Here is a 19,461-nt window from a genome sequence, read left to right on the forward strand (position 1 = left end):
ATTTTGTTCATTAAGTCTTTTTATGTATTACTAACTATATGTAGGTGACCCCAACATTGCTTACCCAATGGTTTTCATAAAATACACCCTGGAATTTTATTTCCTATTTTTTGTCTCTCCAAAAAAGAATTACTTCTTGAACAACTCGTTATGCTTTCAAATCCTCTGTATATGGATAATTTCAGGGTCTATTTTAGTATCTGATATTCTAAACTTAATATATATATAAAAGAGTCTGAGCACTTCACCTGTTCCATGAGATATGTTACAGGGCTGCACATAAGCCCTGTCAGTCATGTAAGCTATTTCAGCAGAAGCTTGAGCGTAAAGAGTGATTTGACTACAAGATGATCAGGGTAACACAAGCAATAGAACAGATTGGATTTGAACTGATCTTATGATATATACATATAGGTATATACATAGGATATCAACATATGTGTGTGTCTGTGTGTATATATGTATATATATAAATATTTTTTTAAGTTACCTGAGAGATGATTTTCTAGAAAGAATGGATGGCAAACTATAAGAGCATTTCAAGAGTAGAGGGTTTGAAGAAAATAATGTTTACATAGCTTTTATTCTTTTTAATTGTTTAGAATAGATATTCCTTAACTGAACATTTTGTGCAGGATGATATGTTAGGTAGTATAAAGGATTAAAAATAAATTCAAAACATCTGTGCCTGTAATAGTTTACAAACTAGACCACTAACTTAAGAATGAACCATAATATAAGATGGAATATATAACGTTCCATAAGTTCTTCTGATGACAGAGAACTTCATCAGGTAGGTTGAGGTGGGTTTTCAAGAAGTCTTATATAGCAAGTGGCATCAATGTATTTTTCTCTGTGACAGTACCCACTACATTGTAAATACCATAAAATACCAGATACATGGCTGGCTGGATGGATGTGTTGGTAGGTATGAAATAGATAACATTTGAGTCAAATTATAATGGAAAGGAGAGAATTCAACAAGCAAAGCATATCGGAGAAAGACATTTTAAGTGGAGAGAAAACCATGAACAGACACGATAAGGTGGTAAATAGGGGTGTTTAGAGCAGAACAATGGCTCAATTTGGCTATCAGATATATGAGAAAAAAATAGGAAAGTAAACTTAATAAGTCAGCTCATGGCCTCAAGAACTGAAATCCCAGTGCTGATTATCAGCCAGTGTAAATCCATATGGTGCTACCAGCTGCTAAAATACTGAAATCTTCCATATCATTTGGGGAATAATATAACAGAAACTGAAATAAGCAATGCCAATTGAAAATAAAAATTTAAACGTGAATTCATTACTTCAAACCTAGAGTTGAAGGCTGTCACAACAACCATTGTAATTTGGGCTTCCTGAGGCCCAACATCTGAGAATATTTCCAACATGGTCTACCTGTCCAGCTGAGGTCATGCAACCGGGGTGCCTTTCTGAACATTTTTACAAGCCCGTGCTCCATAAGAATAGCCAGTTTATCCCCATTTTCATTTGCTGCTGTTTCCAAATGGCTTACTTTTTCCTTGGATTATCATCAATTGTATCGGTCATACACAAGCACCTTGCGATTCTTGTGTAGGTCATAAGTGTGAAATGTTTTGAAAGTCACAAATTTACATGAACAAATATTTTTAAATAAACACTTAGAATGAAGAGGCAGGATATTTTGGATAAGTTTATAACTTTTCTTATAAATATAAGCACGCTCTTCTGAATGTACAACAGAACAAAGAAAAAAGGGAATTTATACTGAATCTCAACCTAGGTTGACTTAATGGGAAAATTAAAACAGCCCAGAAGCTCTTCTAAGACACTGTAAGAATCAGCAATGTACACATTATCTGTATCTCTACAATGAGAAAAAATGATCATTTCAACAAAAATATGTGGATTATTATTACTATTGACAAATACCAGATACAAGTGATGCTCCAAATGATATTACTCAAAATTAAATTTGCTACACATTTACATATTACATCAAAATGACAATTTGTTCTGTTAAAGGTCATGGTTCAGATAAAGAAAATTTTAAATTTCTATTACTGTCAATTATATAGTGAACACAATCTGGGATTTTCATATTTTCTAGAACTTAAAAAAATGAATACTATGGATATATCATTATAAGCTTGACTTAAGGCATACACACACACACACACACACACACACACACACAAACTGAAATAAGAAAACCACATTTTGGAAAACTTCTTAATTTATCATTATCAACTATGTTTCAACTTTCATATTAAAGTATTTTAAAATTTTAGTTAAAACATGAAACTCAGTATTTGTGGATAGTTTAATGGTTTTTGTGGGTCTCATGAAGGTAGAATAATATATATGAAATGACTTATCAAACTTTATGGTCAGAGCTCAGGAAAAATGCCTTCACTGAAAAATGTTTAATGAATTTTGGAGAAAATTTTGGAGAAAGCCTGGAGTATTAGCCCAAGTATTACAAAAGTTCCTGGATGTTCTAAGTTGGCATTTCACTCTCGAGGATGATGTAATAAAATATAATTCAAGTAAATCCTTTGTTTAAAATGTGAATCAAATACCACAGAGAATGAAAGAATATGAGAGAAGATGTTTGAAATAACAAATTTAGGAAGATTATTTAGATCTGATGATCAGCATGGTCAAAAAAAGAGATGCAAAATATATAAAATTCCCAGACGCTATCTTAAAGGCTACCATTTTTTAAATGTGATGGCTCACTACAAGCTGTAAGAAGATTCACTCAATACTATGAGGAACTTTCTAAAAGAGTTGATGTCAAATAATTGGTTCAGATAAGGATATTATTTGTCTAATGATGGCCATTGTTAAATTATGATATGGCCAAAACAACAATTTGGTAATTACTAGAATATTTTGATGCACAATCTACATTACAAATTACACTACTCGGGCCAGTTAGATAGATTGAAAGATACATAATGGATGGATGGATGGATGGATGGACGGACAGATACCCCTCCTATACTGAATTTTTAAAATTTTGATTATCATAAGCCTCATCTTCCATGCAGCATGACAGTGAAAAGCATATGGACAGGTGTGAATTAGAAATAGACCTGGGTTTGATCCTAATTCTGCCATTTACCAGCTATGTGACTTAGCAAGTTATGAAATTCCCCTAAAAGGATTAACCTCGGTTTAGGAAAGATGAATAATAATGCTTGTTTCATAACACCATTGTAAAAGCTCATGAAATCATGCACATAGATTGCACTGAACAAACATAAACAGTCCTCCTCCTGCTCCCAGGAAAATCACGCTGAATACACTGGCCAGGCTGATAGTAGCTTCTGACCCCATGACAGTATGTTTTCTACCCCCATATTATTTCTTATGAAATTCTGAAGGAAAAGTTAAAACTAGCACCTTGAGTAAGTGTGCTTGAAAATAAACACTACTACTATTAGAAGCTTTGTTTTTCCTAAAGCCATCATGGTTGAGACAAATATTTATTTAATAGAGTATAAACTCCATGAAGTTGCTTCTTGTCTCTCTTATTTACCACTTGTCTTAAGGCAGGGAACGGTCCCTGGCACAGAAGAGTAGTTCATGATGTGAATGAGTGAATGAACTAAATTAATTTATCCTAAAGGGAAAAAGAGAAACATTGAGTTATTGGAAAGAGGAAGCTTGAGAGATGGGGTCATGAAATTCACTCACACTACAAATTTGATGTATTATAAATACCCATTTTTTCTTGCTTTTCTCCCCCATACTTCCTTGGATATTCCCTCCAAGCTTCCACATAATAGCTAGTAGGAAAAGAAATGAACTAAATGTAAGATATGAATTACAGCTTAGAGCAAGCCAAAATTTAAATCACTGCTTTCAGACTGAGGGACATGACCCATTAGCTGATCATGATTTTTAGTTTAGTGGGTTATCACCGTCATTGATTTTTTAAGAAAAGAATAGAATAAAATAAAATAAATATATCAGAATGACACAGAGTCAGCATTATTTGATGGGATGTATTTTAGTGCCCCTGTACCCCTGTACCTCTCTCTTTCTCTCTCTCTCTCTCTCTCTCTCTGTGTGTGTGTGTGTGTGTGTGTGTGTTAGTTCCTACTGGAAAATCTATTGTTTACTGTGGAATCACTGAAGAATTGAAAAGGCAGCAATGTAAACAGTCCATTTGGTTACTTTTAGTTTCTTTTGGATGAAAATGTCACATAGCCTTCCCCTCCATTCTGGTCTTCTCCCTAAGATGGTTGGGGTGTGAGGTGCCTAGAGAACACTGTGAGCACGGGACCCCAGGCTTGGTTGTGGATGTACTAAGCGGGCCTCTAAAGGTACCTAAGTGATCTCTCTCAACACGAACTGTCTCTCAGTCATGTTGCTTTGCTGCAAGAGTCTAAGAATCTGAATGTTATCTCCTTTTCCTCCTTGTATTCCTACTGTAAAAATGTATATCTCCCTCATTGACCCCCTCCGTCTATCATAGGAAGAAAGACATGGATGCACTTTAATAATTTTCTAAATGTTACTCTGTCAACATTTAGTAGGAAAAGAGGAGCAGCATTTCTCCAGGATAACTTGAGGACAAGCATGCCCATCAACAGACCAGGAGAGTTCCTGCCCTACCTGGGGTTGGGGTTGTTACGGATGTGGGGATGGGGTCAGGGGGGGACGCCAAGAGCCCAGAGCACATTCAGGAATTATACAATAAGCTGTTTAAAACCACCCTGTAGCTGAGATATTATGCAAACAGAGGAGAGAGAGGGCACAAACTACAATGATTCTAATGCCCATTCTGCCAGCACAAACTACAATGATTCTACAGCCCATTCTTCCTCTGCCATCTCCACCATCGTTTGAGAATGAAATCATTTCTATTTTGTATTTGAGTCCCTAAACTGGATTATCAACTAAAAAGAGACAATTTCCATAGTAAATTAATGAATAAAAATCAGTTTTGTTTTAATTTCATTGTGTGAGCCATTTTTTTCTAGAATCAAGTCATTTCTGTACAGCGAGAAAGCCAGATCAGAAATTTCAGAAAGCCAGTGGTTAACTTGGGGACTTTTCCGTCCTCTGAGAGACTGAATATACAAACGGACAGTGGCTAGACCAGAGGTAAAAATAAACTCTGACCCCACCCTACAGCAACTTTCCTGGACACCAACCCTCATCCACAGTAATCAACCTGGGAAGCCAGCCTGCCAGAAGTCAGACACAGAGAAGTCAGACTGCTATCTCTACTAACAATCCAGGAAGCTAAATAATAACTTCTGTTATTGTTTAACAATTGGTCCCATATATCCAGGATTTGATTAACAAATGACAGCATACCTAATTTTGCCCTGTTTCCAACTTAGGAGAGAGCCAACATGTAGAGAAAGCCAAATATGTACCCAGAATCAAACATATCAGATGCCCTGCTTCTAGTTAGCCTACAGTTTCCCCAGGCCAACAGTCTCAGTCAGAGTGCACCTGGGGCCTTCTTCTTTTCCCCCCATTATAAAGCTTCCCACTACTCTGCCTGCCTTGGAGTTGTTGCCAAATGCAAATGGTGGTGATGGGCTCTCATGTGATAGCAAGCTGTGAAATAAATCACCTTTAATTTTTATATTGGTTGGTTTTCACTTATTCTGCATGTCAATCCACAATCTTCTTGATTATTTTTATATTACATCACAAATAATGTTCCTCTTTGTCTTTCACTATTTGTTTTTGAGAAGGGTATTTGAGAAGGGTACTTGAATTTGAGGCTGGTTCATCAAGTAGGTTGGAATAGGTCTTAAATTAAGAATCATTCATTTATTTCTTCTGAAAGGTCCTCAGTGGAATGCAAAGTCCATCACAGAAAAGAAGCATTTCCCTGCAGCTGAACTCCCAGAGAGAAGTAGGTTTGTTGGGTATCATTTTGCAATCATTTTATAAATAGCCCACCCTTCAGCCCTTCGCACAGCTGAGATTATAGCTTAGAACTGCTACCCAGTGAGACCTTATGACAGAGCTTCCTATGGTTTTACTTTGTTTTGACGCATTACATTTCTAAAATACTCTGTTTGGCTTTCTTATGAATAGTCCTACCTGTAGATTAACTTGGAGTTGACATATTTAAATATGAGTATTATTTAGGTTAGCATATAATATTTATTGTTTTAAAAAGCATTCTAGACTTATAAGAATGATAGATTTATACAGGTAGAAAGAAATTACAATCCAAATCTAATATGGACTGTTAATGTTGCAGAATTAAGTTTAAATACTGAAATTAATAGATCCTTTATCTTACCATTAAAGCCTTTTAGATTTATGCTTGAACAAATGTGTCGCTTTAGAAAATTACAGGGTTATTATTTTCTCCTTTTAAGAATCCAGAATATTTCTTATCTTTATTTTTAGATACCTCTTAGATGTGTTGAATTTGGGGGGGATATAAAAATAAAAGTTGCAAAAGTTTCTGGATCAAAAAATTAATGTACTAGGCAGTGTTTTCAAGGACGGTAAGATCAGGAAAGATTAAAGGAATTAGAAATTACTTTGTTAAAGGAAGCTACTAGATGTCAGATAATATCACCTCAAATCAGTCAGACAGCTACAACAGTTGGAGACCTACTCCAGGCTGAGCATTAGAACAATGTGCTTTTGTGGATTCCCCTGCCTCCATTGCAAGAATTTTATTATCTAATGGAGAAAATTGTAAAATAACTAAGGAAATTGACAAGATAATTATAAGCATAAATTAAAGAACCCAATGAAAGGATTAAAAAACCAACTAGCACCAGATCAATGGTCCATCAAACATACACCATATAGCATCACTGAGAATTTTAGCCTAGAAAAACTTTTACAGTGCCTGTAACTCAGGCCCTACCTTGGATTGAAAAAGAAAGGGGTAGTGGAGGGTGGGGCAGTGAAAAGGCTTGAGAATGTTTAACTTTGAGCAATGTAAAAATACTTTCGCTCCCTGGCACCTTGGAAATACGCCCTTAGCCTACATTGAAGGCATTATAAGAAATAGTTTCATAAGCCTCAAACCTACATTGTTATCAAGATGCTATTGAGAGCATCATTCCCAGAATTACTGAATGTCCTCTTTATGCAGACCCATGGGGGAAATTCCTCTTTGTTATCAACACCAGGAATAGTTGTACTGCTCCTGAACAACTGGTTCATCTGGTCCTGTGGACACTAAATGTTGTAATTAATTACATCTCTCTCTTTTGGGGCTGGCACCAAAAGGCTTAGATCCAAGTTTATGTCTTTCCTCTGGCAAGCAAACAGAGTCATGCACCATGTGTTTTGTATACTAAATTTATCTTATTTTTCCTATCCTAATTTTTCTCTGTCCTGATTTTCTCACCCAGTTATTTTTTCATTTTGTTTCATCTTATTGTAGTATGCGTATCTTATAAAGGACTTTAATTCTTTCTAGAATCTAGTAGTATATAACCATATACAACCAATTAAAGTTGAATAGATAATTACTTGTTGCTGTTCCAAAGTTTCACGCTAGTACATAGTGTTCCCTTTCCTAGAAAACCCTTCCACCTGCCCACCTGGAAAATACTGTTTGTCTCAGGCCCAGCTGAAAAGCTGAGTCCTCTACAGAGACTTTGTTGACCACTACCCCCTTGAGGAAGATGTGACCACTTGCTTCTTTGCATCACACTGAATTGTAACATTTCTTTACATGCCTTTCCTTCTAGAAAGTACCCTTCTTGATGGGAGACACTCTGTTATAGTCATCTTTATAGCTCCCATGCCAAGCACCATGAGTACATGTTGGGAGGAAGGAACAAAGGAAGGGATTAAGAGAAGGAAGGAAGGAAGGAAGGAAGGAAGGAAGGAAGGGAGGAAGGCAGGAAGGGAGGAAGAGAGGGAGGGTGGGAGGGAGAAAGGCACTGAAAAGGTGGAGAAAAAGTAATTCAAGTCAAAAGGGAGGTATACTGTATTTATGATCAAAGGTTGAAGGATATTGTGAAGAATATAGTTGTTATTGTCCTGCTTGGTTCTTATTCAGTCAATTAGTTGTTTCTTGCTTGTTCCCTCCATTCCTTCCTACTGTCTACAAATAATTTGTGCTAAATTGAACTATTCTGGAAAAGCCATCTAAAATGTATGAGAAGTGTTCTAAAGGAGGAGAGCACTGTGACTTCACAGGCAAAATGAGAAAAATGTTTCTCTCACTTCTGCCTGTCTCAAAGGTCCCAGCTGGTGAGGTGCTTCTGAGGACAGCAGGGCTTGACACCCCTCTCATTTCACCTTGTCCAACCCCGAGCGGAGCTGATGATGCAGCACCACAGTCTGGCCTGGTGCCTTGGAACCAACAAAACAATGCCTGAAAAGTGAGGAAGGTGAGCTGGGAATAAAGGCACCTTTGGGCAGAGGCCCCAAAGTCCATGATCAGAAATTCTGGTTTTACCTGAGAGACCTTCAGGAGTCTTCTCAGACTTCTGTGAAGACAAGTAACTTAATTAGAAGCAAAGTCTTGAGGAGGATGCTTTTGGCGACTGTGTGGGAAGGTGACCTGAAGCTGGGGAGGCTGGGAGTCAGTGGATGCGTAATCACAACTCTCTAGGTAGAGATCTAGCCTCTGAGTTATTAAGTCTGGAAGAATTCCTTCAATGGATTGATTTTGTGTTGAATTGCAGTTTGTTGCCTGAGGTTAGGAAGACCTTTCTCTTTTCAAATTAGTTAAACTGTGACAGCTGAGACTTTCTTGTGAAACAGTTCTGGAAAGTTTCATCATGAAATTTGGAAGATAGCTCATCTCTCCTTCAAAGCCATCTTTCTGAGGCCACAGGCAGCACCCATGGGGAAGGCGAAGGATTTGGGGAGGGCTGTAGTGTGACAGACCATGGGACAGTCAGGACAATCTTGAAGTAGACAGTTTTCCTCTTCCCTTTCTGCCCCTTTCCTTTCCACCCCACCCTTAGCTCCTACTGCAAAAATGTCCTCAACAAGGCTTTGATTTCTCCACATCTTTCTATCTCTGCCTGAATTGTCCTTGCGTCCTTCTATGGTGAACAGAATTTGGAGATGCTCCTGCAAGATTCCTGCCCCTTGGTGTACACACCCCTCCCAACCCCTAAAGTGTGGGTGAGATTGTAAATATAGTGAATTTAATTATCAGGATTAGGTTTCATTGTATGAAGGAAATGAAGGTCCAAGAAAAGTTGACTTTGAGTTAATGGAGAGGAAGATTATCCTGGATGGGCCTGACGTGTAAGTGAGCCTTGAAAAAAGATTGAGCCCTTTTGGAAGGGCAAAATTAGAAGGAAAAGAAGTTTCCTGCTTGTTTTGAAGAAACAAACTGGCAAGCTTTCAAGAGGACCCCATGGAAGACATCGTAGGCCACTTCTAGCAGCTGAGAACTGCCCCTGGCTGACCACCAGCAACATAAGAGCAACCGAGGACATCCTACAAACACAACGTATTGTATTCTGCCAGTGACCACACGAGCCTGGAGGAAGACCCCCAGCCCCAGATGAAAACAAAGCTGAGTTAATACCTTGGTTTCAGCCTGGTGAGACCCTCCAAGGAGACCCTAGCCATGCCACACCTGACCTTGCGATCTGCAGAACTGTGAGATAAAAAGCAAGTATGGTTTTAAACCACCCAGTTCGTGACAATTCGTTATCCAGTGATGTAAAAGCAAGTATGGTTTTAAACCACCCAGTTTGTGACAATTCGTTATCCAGTGATGTAAAAGCAAGTATGGTTTTAAACCACCCAGTTTGTGATAATTCATTATCCAGTGACGTAAAAGTAATACACGTTCTACACACTACCTCCTACCTTCTTTCACTGAATAACTCTCTGTCACCCTCTGAGATCCTGCTGGAGAGACACCCCCTGCATGAGCCAGTCCTCACTCGTCTCCTCCCATTGCTTCAACCCTTCCCCCAGCCAGGCCAGGCTAAGTGCCTCGCCTTTGTTCTCTTAAAGCAGTGGTCCTCGAAGTCCCTCCTCCCACATTTTATGGGTTCCACATCTTATGGGATCCACAAGGACAAAAATATTTTCATACTGGTGCTACAACATCATCTGCCCTTTTGCACTGTGTTGACATTTGCACACATGATCCAAAGCAGTGGTGGGTAAAACTACTGGAGGCCCATGTGAATCCAGGGAGTGGCACCAAAATATACTAGTATTCTTCACTGCTATGTACTCACGGGGGAAAATATTCATTTTGTACCATCTCAGCCCTCAAGTACAGTCTTTTTAATTCTGAGTAGCAAAAATGGGATGTACATATAAAACAGTCCTGCTACATATCAAAGCTTGATAGTTGTCTTAAAGATCTGCATGATGTCTGAATGGCAAGCTGACCTAGGTGTTTTGTTTTGTTTTGTTTTGTTTTGTCCCCCCCCCCCATGGAATACCATTTTTCCTTGAAAGAATAACTGAGAAACTATGGCTATTCAGCCTTGGATTCTTGGCAGGTGTTTTCTCAATTTAGCCAGTCACTGCAAGGAAAACAATTGGTAGTATTTGTTGCCAATAATAAATTTAATCTTCCCAGTGAAAATTAGAATTTCGATAAACATGTATCTGTCACCATGAATTTGACAGCTTCCTAATTCTTTTTTTTTTAATGTTTATTTTTGAGAGACAGAGAGAGACAAAGTATGGGCAGGGAGGAGCAGAGAGAGAGAGAGGGAGACAGAATCTGAAGCAGGCTCCAGGCTCTGAGCTGTCTGCACAGAGCTGGACGCAGGACTCAAACTCAGGAACCCGTGAAATCATGACCTGAGCCAAAGTCGGATGCTTAACCGACTGAGCCAATTAGGCACCCCGACAGCTTCCTGATTCTTAAAGACATTTCTAAGCAGTGATTAGATTAGCTCAGTGATAATATTAATGATTTTTAAAATGCTGTATATTAAAATATGTCAACATTTAAAAATTCCACATAACTCAGTGAAACAGTATTTTCCAAACGACCAATGCACTGTGTCACAAAATCATACATTGGAAAAAGTTTAATTCAAAATGCAAAGTACGCCAGTGGAGTTCAACACAAAACAGTACAAAAAGGTCACTAATACAGTTTCAGATCCACATGGCACCTAACCTATGAGAAACTACTACCTGTCCAATTTTGATGTATGATCAAAGAACAATATACCCAATTACCTGAAAAGGCTATTAAAATACTCCTCCATTTTCCTGTCTCATATCTGCATGAAGTCAAGTTTTCTTCGTATATTTCAAACCAAACAATTTGCTGAAATATATTGAACGCAGATACAAATACAGGAATCCAGTTGTCTTATCTTATTAAGATACTAAATCCAAATATTAAAGAGTTTCCCAAAATGTAAAACAATACCATTCTTACCAACATGTTTTTTGTTTTGGAAAACACAGTTATTTTTCAGAAAATATATTTTTAAGGTGAACATACCATGGATTTATTCTTTTTCAATGAATTAATCAATAAATATTTTTAATTTCTCAATTTTAATTTCTAATTGATAGATTGATAGATATCTTGTATAAACCAAAGCTCTGTGGAGTCCTCATCAGTTTTTGAGACTATAAAGTAGTCCTGAGACCAAACACCTTTTGAGTAGCTATTTCATACTCCTATTTGGGGATCTATGTTATACTAAGTCTATTTTTTGGGTGTTGTATTTTTTCTTGGACTGTGAATGCCTGGTGGGTATTATGACAACTAATGTGTTATCCTATCCCAAGTATCAAGCACAGAGTTTAGTATATAGTAGGTGCTTAAGAAACATTTGCTATTGAGGTTCAAGGTTGCTGTGGTGCAATCCCTTCCCCAAAAAACTAACAATACCATTGGGTAGTTAGGGAACGCACCCTCAAATAGGAAAATTGTCTATTCTGCTTTTTACTAACATGCCACTTGAGTTAAAAAGACAGATGTGGGAACACTTAGAAATTTGTGAAGGTAAAATACCCAAAATGCCTTTATATTTCACAATCTTTGTAAGATGAACCTATTTGAAACTTCTAGGTCACACAAATATTTCAAGAAATAGTAAAGTTCCAATTAATTAAAAGAATTTGAATAGTCTTTTTTGTTCTTTCTGTACTTATAACACAAAATTATGTTTGATTTTCAATTGTGAGGATGGAAATTCTATCACCTTGAAAAGCATCTGGGATACTAGAAATACCCAACCACGATAAAATAAAAATAAAATTCTGTCGTGAATAAATGCATCAATATAAGGGAGAAATAGATCATAATTTGAAGTTACCTGTAAACACTAGCTGGAAATGGAAAAGCAAGAGTGTTGTTAGGAGATAAAATGAAAACAATCACCTGTTTTTGTAGTCAAGAGCATTTTATCCATTTAATGTGTTTTCTTTCATTTTTGCAATTACTCTAAAAGACTTCATACTAGAGGCATGATTTGGGACCTGTACCTGAACAGAAGAATCTTTTATAGAGGAGGATGAGTTTTGCTCAAAGAGGCCAACTAAAGAGTCTTTCATTGGTCAAGATAAGTTATTTTTACTGATAATATCTATCGGGTCCCTAAGCTTGCAGCAGCCTAAACCAGCCCATTGGCCCCAATCACTGCAACAGGTGTTTCCCAGGCCACCAGCCTGGAGCCACAGCAGGGTCACACTCAGAAACAAGAGAACAACAATTTGTGACTTATCTCCGCCAGCTGGCTCCCTGGAATGCAGCACCTCCAAATCCCCTCCCCTAGCTCCGAGAAAACACCTCACTGTCCTGCTGTCTTTCCCAGCTGCTGGCTGCTGGCTCCCAATTCCCCAACCTGTACCCAGAGAACCCTGGAGCTTCTAGAGCCTGCCCTGCTGCCCTCACTCTCTCCCAAGGAGGCCATATGGTTTCACTGAAAATGGTTTTCCTTTGTTTACCCCTGTTTAATCTGGTCATTTCTGTTTTTATTGTCCAAAGGTTGAAGTAAGAAAGTATATCTGCCTAGTGTGCTCACTATCACAAAAAACAAACAAAACAAAAATAGAAACACCAAAGACAAACATACTTTTTTTGCTGCTCATGTGGTTTTTGCTCTTGTTTACACACACACACACACACACACACACACACACACAACCTTACTCTTCTAAAGATTCTGACATTTGTCCAGAGAGGGCCAAGTCTTACAAGATCCAGGAACACAGCACAATGTTCTTAAAAAAGGGACATGTTTGGGGTGCCTGGGTGGCTCAGTCGGTTAGGCATCTGACTTCGGCTCAGGTCACAATCTCACAGTTTGTGAGTTTGAGCCCCGTGTCAGGCTTTGTGCTGACAGCTCAGAGCCTGGCTGGAGCCTGCTTCAGATTCTATGTCTCCTTCTCTCTCTGCCCCTCCCCTGCTCATGTTCTCTCTCTCTCTCTCTCTCTCTCTCTCTCTCTCTCTCAAACATAAATAAACGTTATAATTTTTTTTAAAGGGACATGTTCCCAGTTAAAGCTGGTGGATTCCTGAGATGTCCCTCTGTTATGAACTGAATCGTGTCCCCCACCCCAAAATCCATAGGTTGAAGTCCTAACCCTTAATGTAACTGGATTTGAATTTAGGGCCTCTCAGAGAGTAATTAAGGTTAAGTGAGATTGTAGGGGTGGGGCTCTAAGCTGAATGGACTGGTGTCTTTATAGGAGAGGAAGAGATACCAGGTATACCTAATGCACAGAGAAGAGGCCATTTGAGGACAGCTGTGTCCTCACAGAAGGAAAAGCCATCTACAAGCCAAAGAGAAGGGTCTCACCTGAAACTAACCCTACCAGTACCTTGATCTTGGACTCCCAGCCTCCAGAACTGTGAGAAAATAAATTTCTATTGTTTAAGCCACCCAGTCTATGATATTCTGTTATGGGAGCCCTAGCAGAAAAATGTGGCCACTGAAATACACTACAAAAAGGAGATCCAAGAGAACAGGAGGGGCTGTGACGATGAAAAACAGAATTTAGAACATTTCTAGAAGACTGGAGAAGGATAAAAGCTTATTGATAGAGGACACAGCTGGAGAGTGCACAAACCTAATTATAAGGAGGCAGCATTCAAGATAAGAAGGAATCTGCTAGTCTGACCCCTGGGGGATGAAAATGAAAAGAGACATTTCCATCATCCCCCTCGGTCCTGCACCAAAAGCAAAGACAGGCAGTATTTGTCCCTAAAGACAGAGTGAAGAGAGAGGAAGTAAGCCTTCTAGCATAGTGGATGTTGGTGACCTAGAATGAAAGCCTCTCACATGAGAGTCTGTGGTTGAGTAGGTTTCTTACACACGTACCAAACACCATACTATACTGTACTGTTGGATGCAATTTTTTAAAACTCTTAGTGAACACTTCCAATCCTACTCTGCAGAATTTTTAGGCAGAACTCATCCTCAGAAAAGAGAATTTGAGAGAGAAAATCTTAAACAAGAGCAGAGAAAACTCAAACATATCTAGTCCTTCCAACTTAAAACAAAGACAACCAAAGTTCACCAGGCATTGAACCAGCGGAATGAATAAAATTGAATAAATTAAACAAAAAGCTGACACTGGAGGGAATAGAGATAATTCAGGAAAAAGAAGAAAAACATTTTATGTACTCAAATGTATGTACTTAAGATGAGTCATAAAATACAAATAAGATGCTATTAAAAAAAGGAGAACAAAACCCTCCTATACTAGTTATTGCTATATAACGAATTGCCACAAACTCAGCAGCTTAAAACAGTACCCATTTATTATCTGACCATTTCTGCGGGTCAGGAATCTGGGCACAATACCTCTGAGCCCTCTGTTTAGGGTCTCACAGGGATGCAGACAAGGTGTCGATTGGGCCATGCACTAATGTGGAAGCTTAAGTGGAAAAGAATCCACTTCCAAAGTCACACGGGTTGTTGGCAGAATTCATCCCTGGCATTCTGCTAGCTGTCAACTAGGATCATTCAGTTGCCAGAGGCTGTCCACAGTTGCTAAGGGCTCTCTGCAGTTCTTGTAAGGAGGGCTTCTCCAATATGGCCACTCCTTCATCAAGCTAATGGGAAGAGTCTGTAGAACAAGATGAAATATCTTGTGATACAATGTAATAAGAAGTAGCTTCCTGTTTATCACTTAGAAGCAAATCACATACTCAATGGGAGGAGATTTTAGAAGGGTGAGAATACCAGGGGGCAGGATCATGGGGCAACCACCCTGGAATCGGTCTGCCACACCTCTGAAAGATTCAAGTTTTGGCTAGTCACATTTTAATAATTCAACCAAAATATTATTGAATATGTTTATGGAATATAATTTTTAAACTCCCAGAATATCAAGAAATGAAGAGAAGAGAATGAAAAGAAAAGAAAAGAGAAAAGAAAAGAAAAAAGAAAAGAAAGAGAAAAGATGAGAGAAAACGCAAGAGAAATTAAGGAATTTTGACACCTGAAGAAAAAAGATGTAGAGTTTGCTTTGGGGGAAGATTCCAGTGGGAGAGAAGGGACATAGGAGGAGAAGGGCATGAATAGTCTTGGTAAAAATGAAAATATCCTTTGTTTTTGTCTTTATGTGTTCTAAGAGCCTGGAGTGGGGCCATTCACTACAAATCATGTGAGCTTACACAAGTTGCTTTTCCCCTGGGAGCCTCAATATACTTATCCATAAACTGAAGATGAGATCAACCTCCCATCACATCACCTCTGAGGATGAAAGAAAATAATGCAGGTAAAGCACTTAGCACAGGGCCTGGTTCAGAGTGAACTCAGCTCAACTTAATGCTATATACGCAGTGTTTCCGCACATCACGCACTTGCCAGAGGCTTCGTAAGTGCCCAGAGATTGTGTCTACACCTGTGGGATTTGCATTTGCTCCCACCAGAGTGAGCACTATCTCTTCTCCCAAACTGGGGAATCAAAGAGGAACTTCAAGTCTTATGTGAAAATAAGACCACCAACAGGGAATGTTTTGAACTATGACTTTTGCCATTACTGAAACATCTGCATACGTCGAGAAACGTGGGTGGCATTCGCTAGCCAGACATCTGCACCTCGGTTCTTAACACGCATCCATTTCAAAACCAGAGCCTCGCCCCTCCACACCCCCCAACACAGATACATCTACTTGGAAATTGTAGACCTAAAAGGGAGACCCTTATACCGACTAGTCAAAAATAGACATTTCATGTACATTTGAACAGTGATAATCATATGCATTTTACAAATTAGGATAGTAAGAATAAGCAGAGGTAAAATCTACCTCTGAAAGGAGATGAAGACAGACAGGTGAAAGGAAGTTGAGTCAGGGTATTTTTTTAAACATTTTTCATTTGAGCAGAGTTGACACGCGATGTTACATTAGTTTCAGGCTGTACAACGGGGTGGTTCAACCTCTCTACACACTACACTATGCTCACCACAAGTGAGCTACCATCCGCTACCATACCACACCATATCACCAACCACATTCCCCATGCTGGGAATGAGGGTATTTTATCGGCTACGATTTTAACTTCGAGAAACCCCTGACATACCTTCTTTTGAATATGGAATGTCGTGCTCCCTCATTACTTTCAGCAGGTGCACCCCTTCATATTTATACTAGCATCAACTTCTTCATTTACCCAGAAAAATCAGTTTCCTGGTGATGGCATGCCACATCTCTACTGTAATTCTCAGGCTAGTCTGACCTACAGATACGGGCGGGCACCCTGCCTTGGAGACCCCTCATCACACATCACAGAAGACCTGTGTTCTCAGGTCTTCTAATGAGGTTACAGTTCTCTTGTTTCATTCCTTTACCTGAGTGTTATATGTTTTCAAGTTATTGTCTAAGTAATATATGTATTTTTTTAAATAGTACATAAAGGAACAAAATAGTTTCCCTCCCCTCTCCTTAGACATTGAAATCACTGCTAACAATTTCTGGTGTCCTCTGAAAAAAATTTTACATCTGTATTTTGTCTTTTGTTAACACAAGGCAAATAGTGATGAGACACCAAATGATTGACCATTCTAACATTTATTAAGATAAAAAATACCACTTAATTAAATACATTTTAGCTGAGAGGTCTAGTGCTTAGTGCACAAAGTGTGGCAGAGTTTTATGTGTGGCTCTTAAATCCTTCCATGTGCCAGTCCAGACTGAAACTGAAAGGGTCTTAACCAGCCATTTTCCTTTCTGGTTAGAGAAATCCAAATAGAACCTCCTGGTAGTTTGGGAAACTCTGGCAATGAAACCCCACACAAACAGTCCGATATTATTCGAGATATCAAAAACCTTGTGGAAATATTTGCCTAGGTCATCCCACACCAGGATATAAATAGCCCTCTAGTAAGAAAATAACAGCAATTGGACATAAAGGCATTGAGTCAGAAGTGCTGAGATTCATCCCCACTTCTCTGGATAGGTTGAAGAAATACCTTGCTATTCACCTAATCTGCTACGGGATCCGTTATTTTTATTATAAATAAAGATAAAAATGGGGCATCTGGGTGGCTCAGTCGGTTAAGTGTCCGACTTCAGCTCAGGTCATGATCTCACCACTTGTAAGTGCGATTCCCACGTGGGGCTCTGTGCTGACAGCTCAGAGCCTGGAGCCTGCTTTTGGATTCTGTGTCTGCTTCTCTCTCTGCCCCTCCCCTGCTCGCACCCTGTCTCTCTCTCTCTCTCTCAAAAATAAATAAAAACATTACAAGACCTCTCCTATTAACATCATATGGTTGTTAGAGGATTAAATAAAACACTAAATTTAAAAATTGTTTCAAAGCCAAAGATCATCATTGTCATTGTCGTCGTCGTCGTTGTTGTTGTTACATTTAAAATTTTAGTGGTATTTTTTGGTTTCCATGATTGAATTTTTCCCCAAGAAAGAGAAAAATGTGGGTATACCATGAAAAGCCCTTTTGTATTCCTAAATAACCTTATCCCCAGAGAGACCGAAAACAAAAACAGAGAAACAAAACACTACAAATATCATCTATTTTTGCCTGACTTCTAGTTGATAATGGATTTGCACTATCATGTCAACCCCTTATAAACACCTCATTTTAGTGAATGTGGTCAGTCACACTTATAAAACCTTATGGGGAGCTCATCCATTTGTAGCTGAAAAGAATACACTGGTTCTTAACCAATTACATGTTTTAAACTGACATTTGTATTGGAAAGTAAATTCAACACTGTGTCCATCGATTCATACGCCACATTTGACAGAATGGCAGGAACAGGTTCTACCACTGCAAATTGAAAATAAGGGGATCTAATAAAGCAGTTCTGAATCCTCAGCCTTGTCAAAGTTGTAAAATCACGTCTAAACAAAGGTTTCTAACACCCAAGTCTGTCAATGTGTCCCTTTCATCGTGATTAATAAACCAGCACGTGTTGTTATTCAAATTCTGAATCATAAGTTAAACAGAATGCAGCAACATCACAGGATTCCCATCAATGTGACAAGTTTTCTGCCCCCACCCTTCCTTCATCTCACAGTGATTTACCATAGAAACATCTATCAAGTGATGAACAGCACAATACCAGAAGTACACTTCTGGAATGGAAATGTAATAACATCGTCTGATAGGTGTACAGTCAATTCTCAGTTTCTTTGCCTTTGGGGAGACAAAACAGATACACGAAGTTTTAAAAAGCACTATAATTTCAAAGCCTCTTGTTATCAAACCAATTCATCATCACCACCACCTTGATTAAAAAAGAAAAGGGGCGCCTGGGTGGCGCAGTCGGTTAAGCTTCCGACTTCAGCCAGGTCACGATCTCGCGGTCCGTGGGTTCGAGCCCCGCGTCGGGCTCTGGGCTGATGGCTCAGAGCCTGGAGCCTGTTTCCGATTCTGTGTCTCCCTCTCTCTCTGCCCCTCCCCCGTTCATGCTCTGTCTCTCTCTGTCCCAAAAATAAATAAAAAAGGTTGAAAAAAAAATTAAAAAAAAAAAAAAGAAAAAAAAGAGGCACCTGGGTAGCTCAGTTGGTTAAGCTTACAACTCTTGGTTTCGGCTCAGGTAATGATCTCACAGTTCGCGAGGTCGGGCTCTGTGCTGACAGTGTGGAGCCTGCTTGGGATTCTCTCTATCCTTCTCTCTCTTCCCCCACTTGCACACACACATTCTCTCTCTCTTTCCCTCTCTCCATCTCTCTCAAAAAAAATAAGCATTAAAACTTTTTTTAAAGAAAAGAAAAACTTTGACAAGCAGGTTAACTTTTCTTTGCTGTACACAAAACAATAACCAGAAAATGTCTTTGACTCTAGAATTACTCAAATATCCACAACAATCAGTCCTGGCTCTTATTCTTCCATTTCATTCTCTTGAAAAAGTGTTGGAGCAGTGGACATGCTAGACAATGGACGAATCTGGACCAATCCACCGGATAATTGTTGCTGCCATCAAGAACCCAAGAGAAGAAGGGCCAAAACCCAAGTATTTTTATCCTCTCAAAACTTGTCTGAACAAAACCTTGACAAAGTGAGGTAGCTTTGAAGTTGAGCCTACATAGGTGCTAAGGTGATACCTCAGATGTGTCATTCTCTGGAAAGAGTTTGGGGGAAGAC

This window comes from Panthera uncia (assembly GCF_023721935.1).
Source record: "Panthera uncia isolate 11264 chromosome B2 unlocalized genomic scaffold, Puncia_PCG_1.0 HiC_scaffold_24, whole genome shotgun sequence".
Classification (NCBI taxonomy): Eukaryota; Metazoa; Chordata; class Mammalia; order Carnivora; family Felidae; genus Panthera; species Panthera uncia.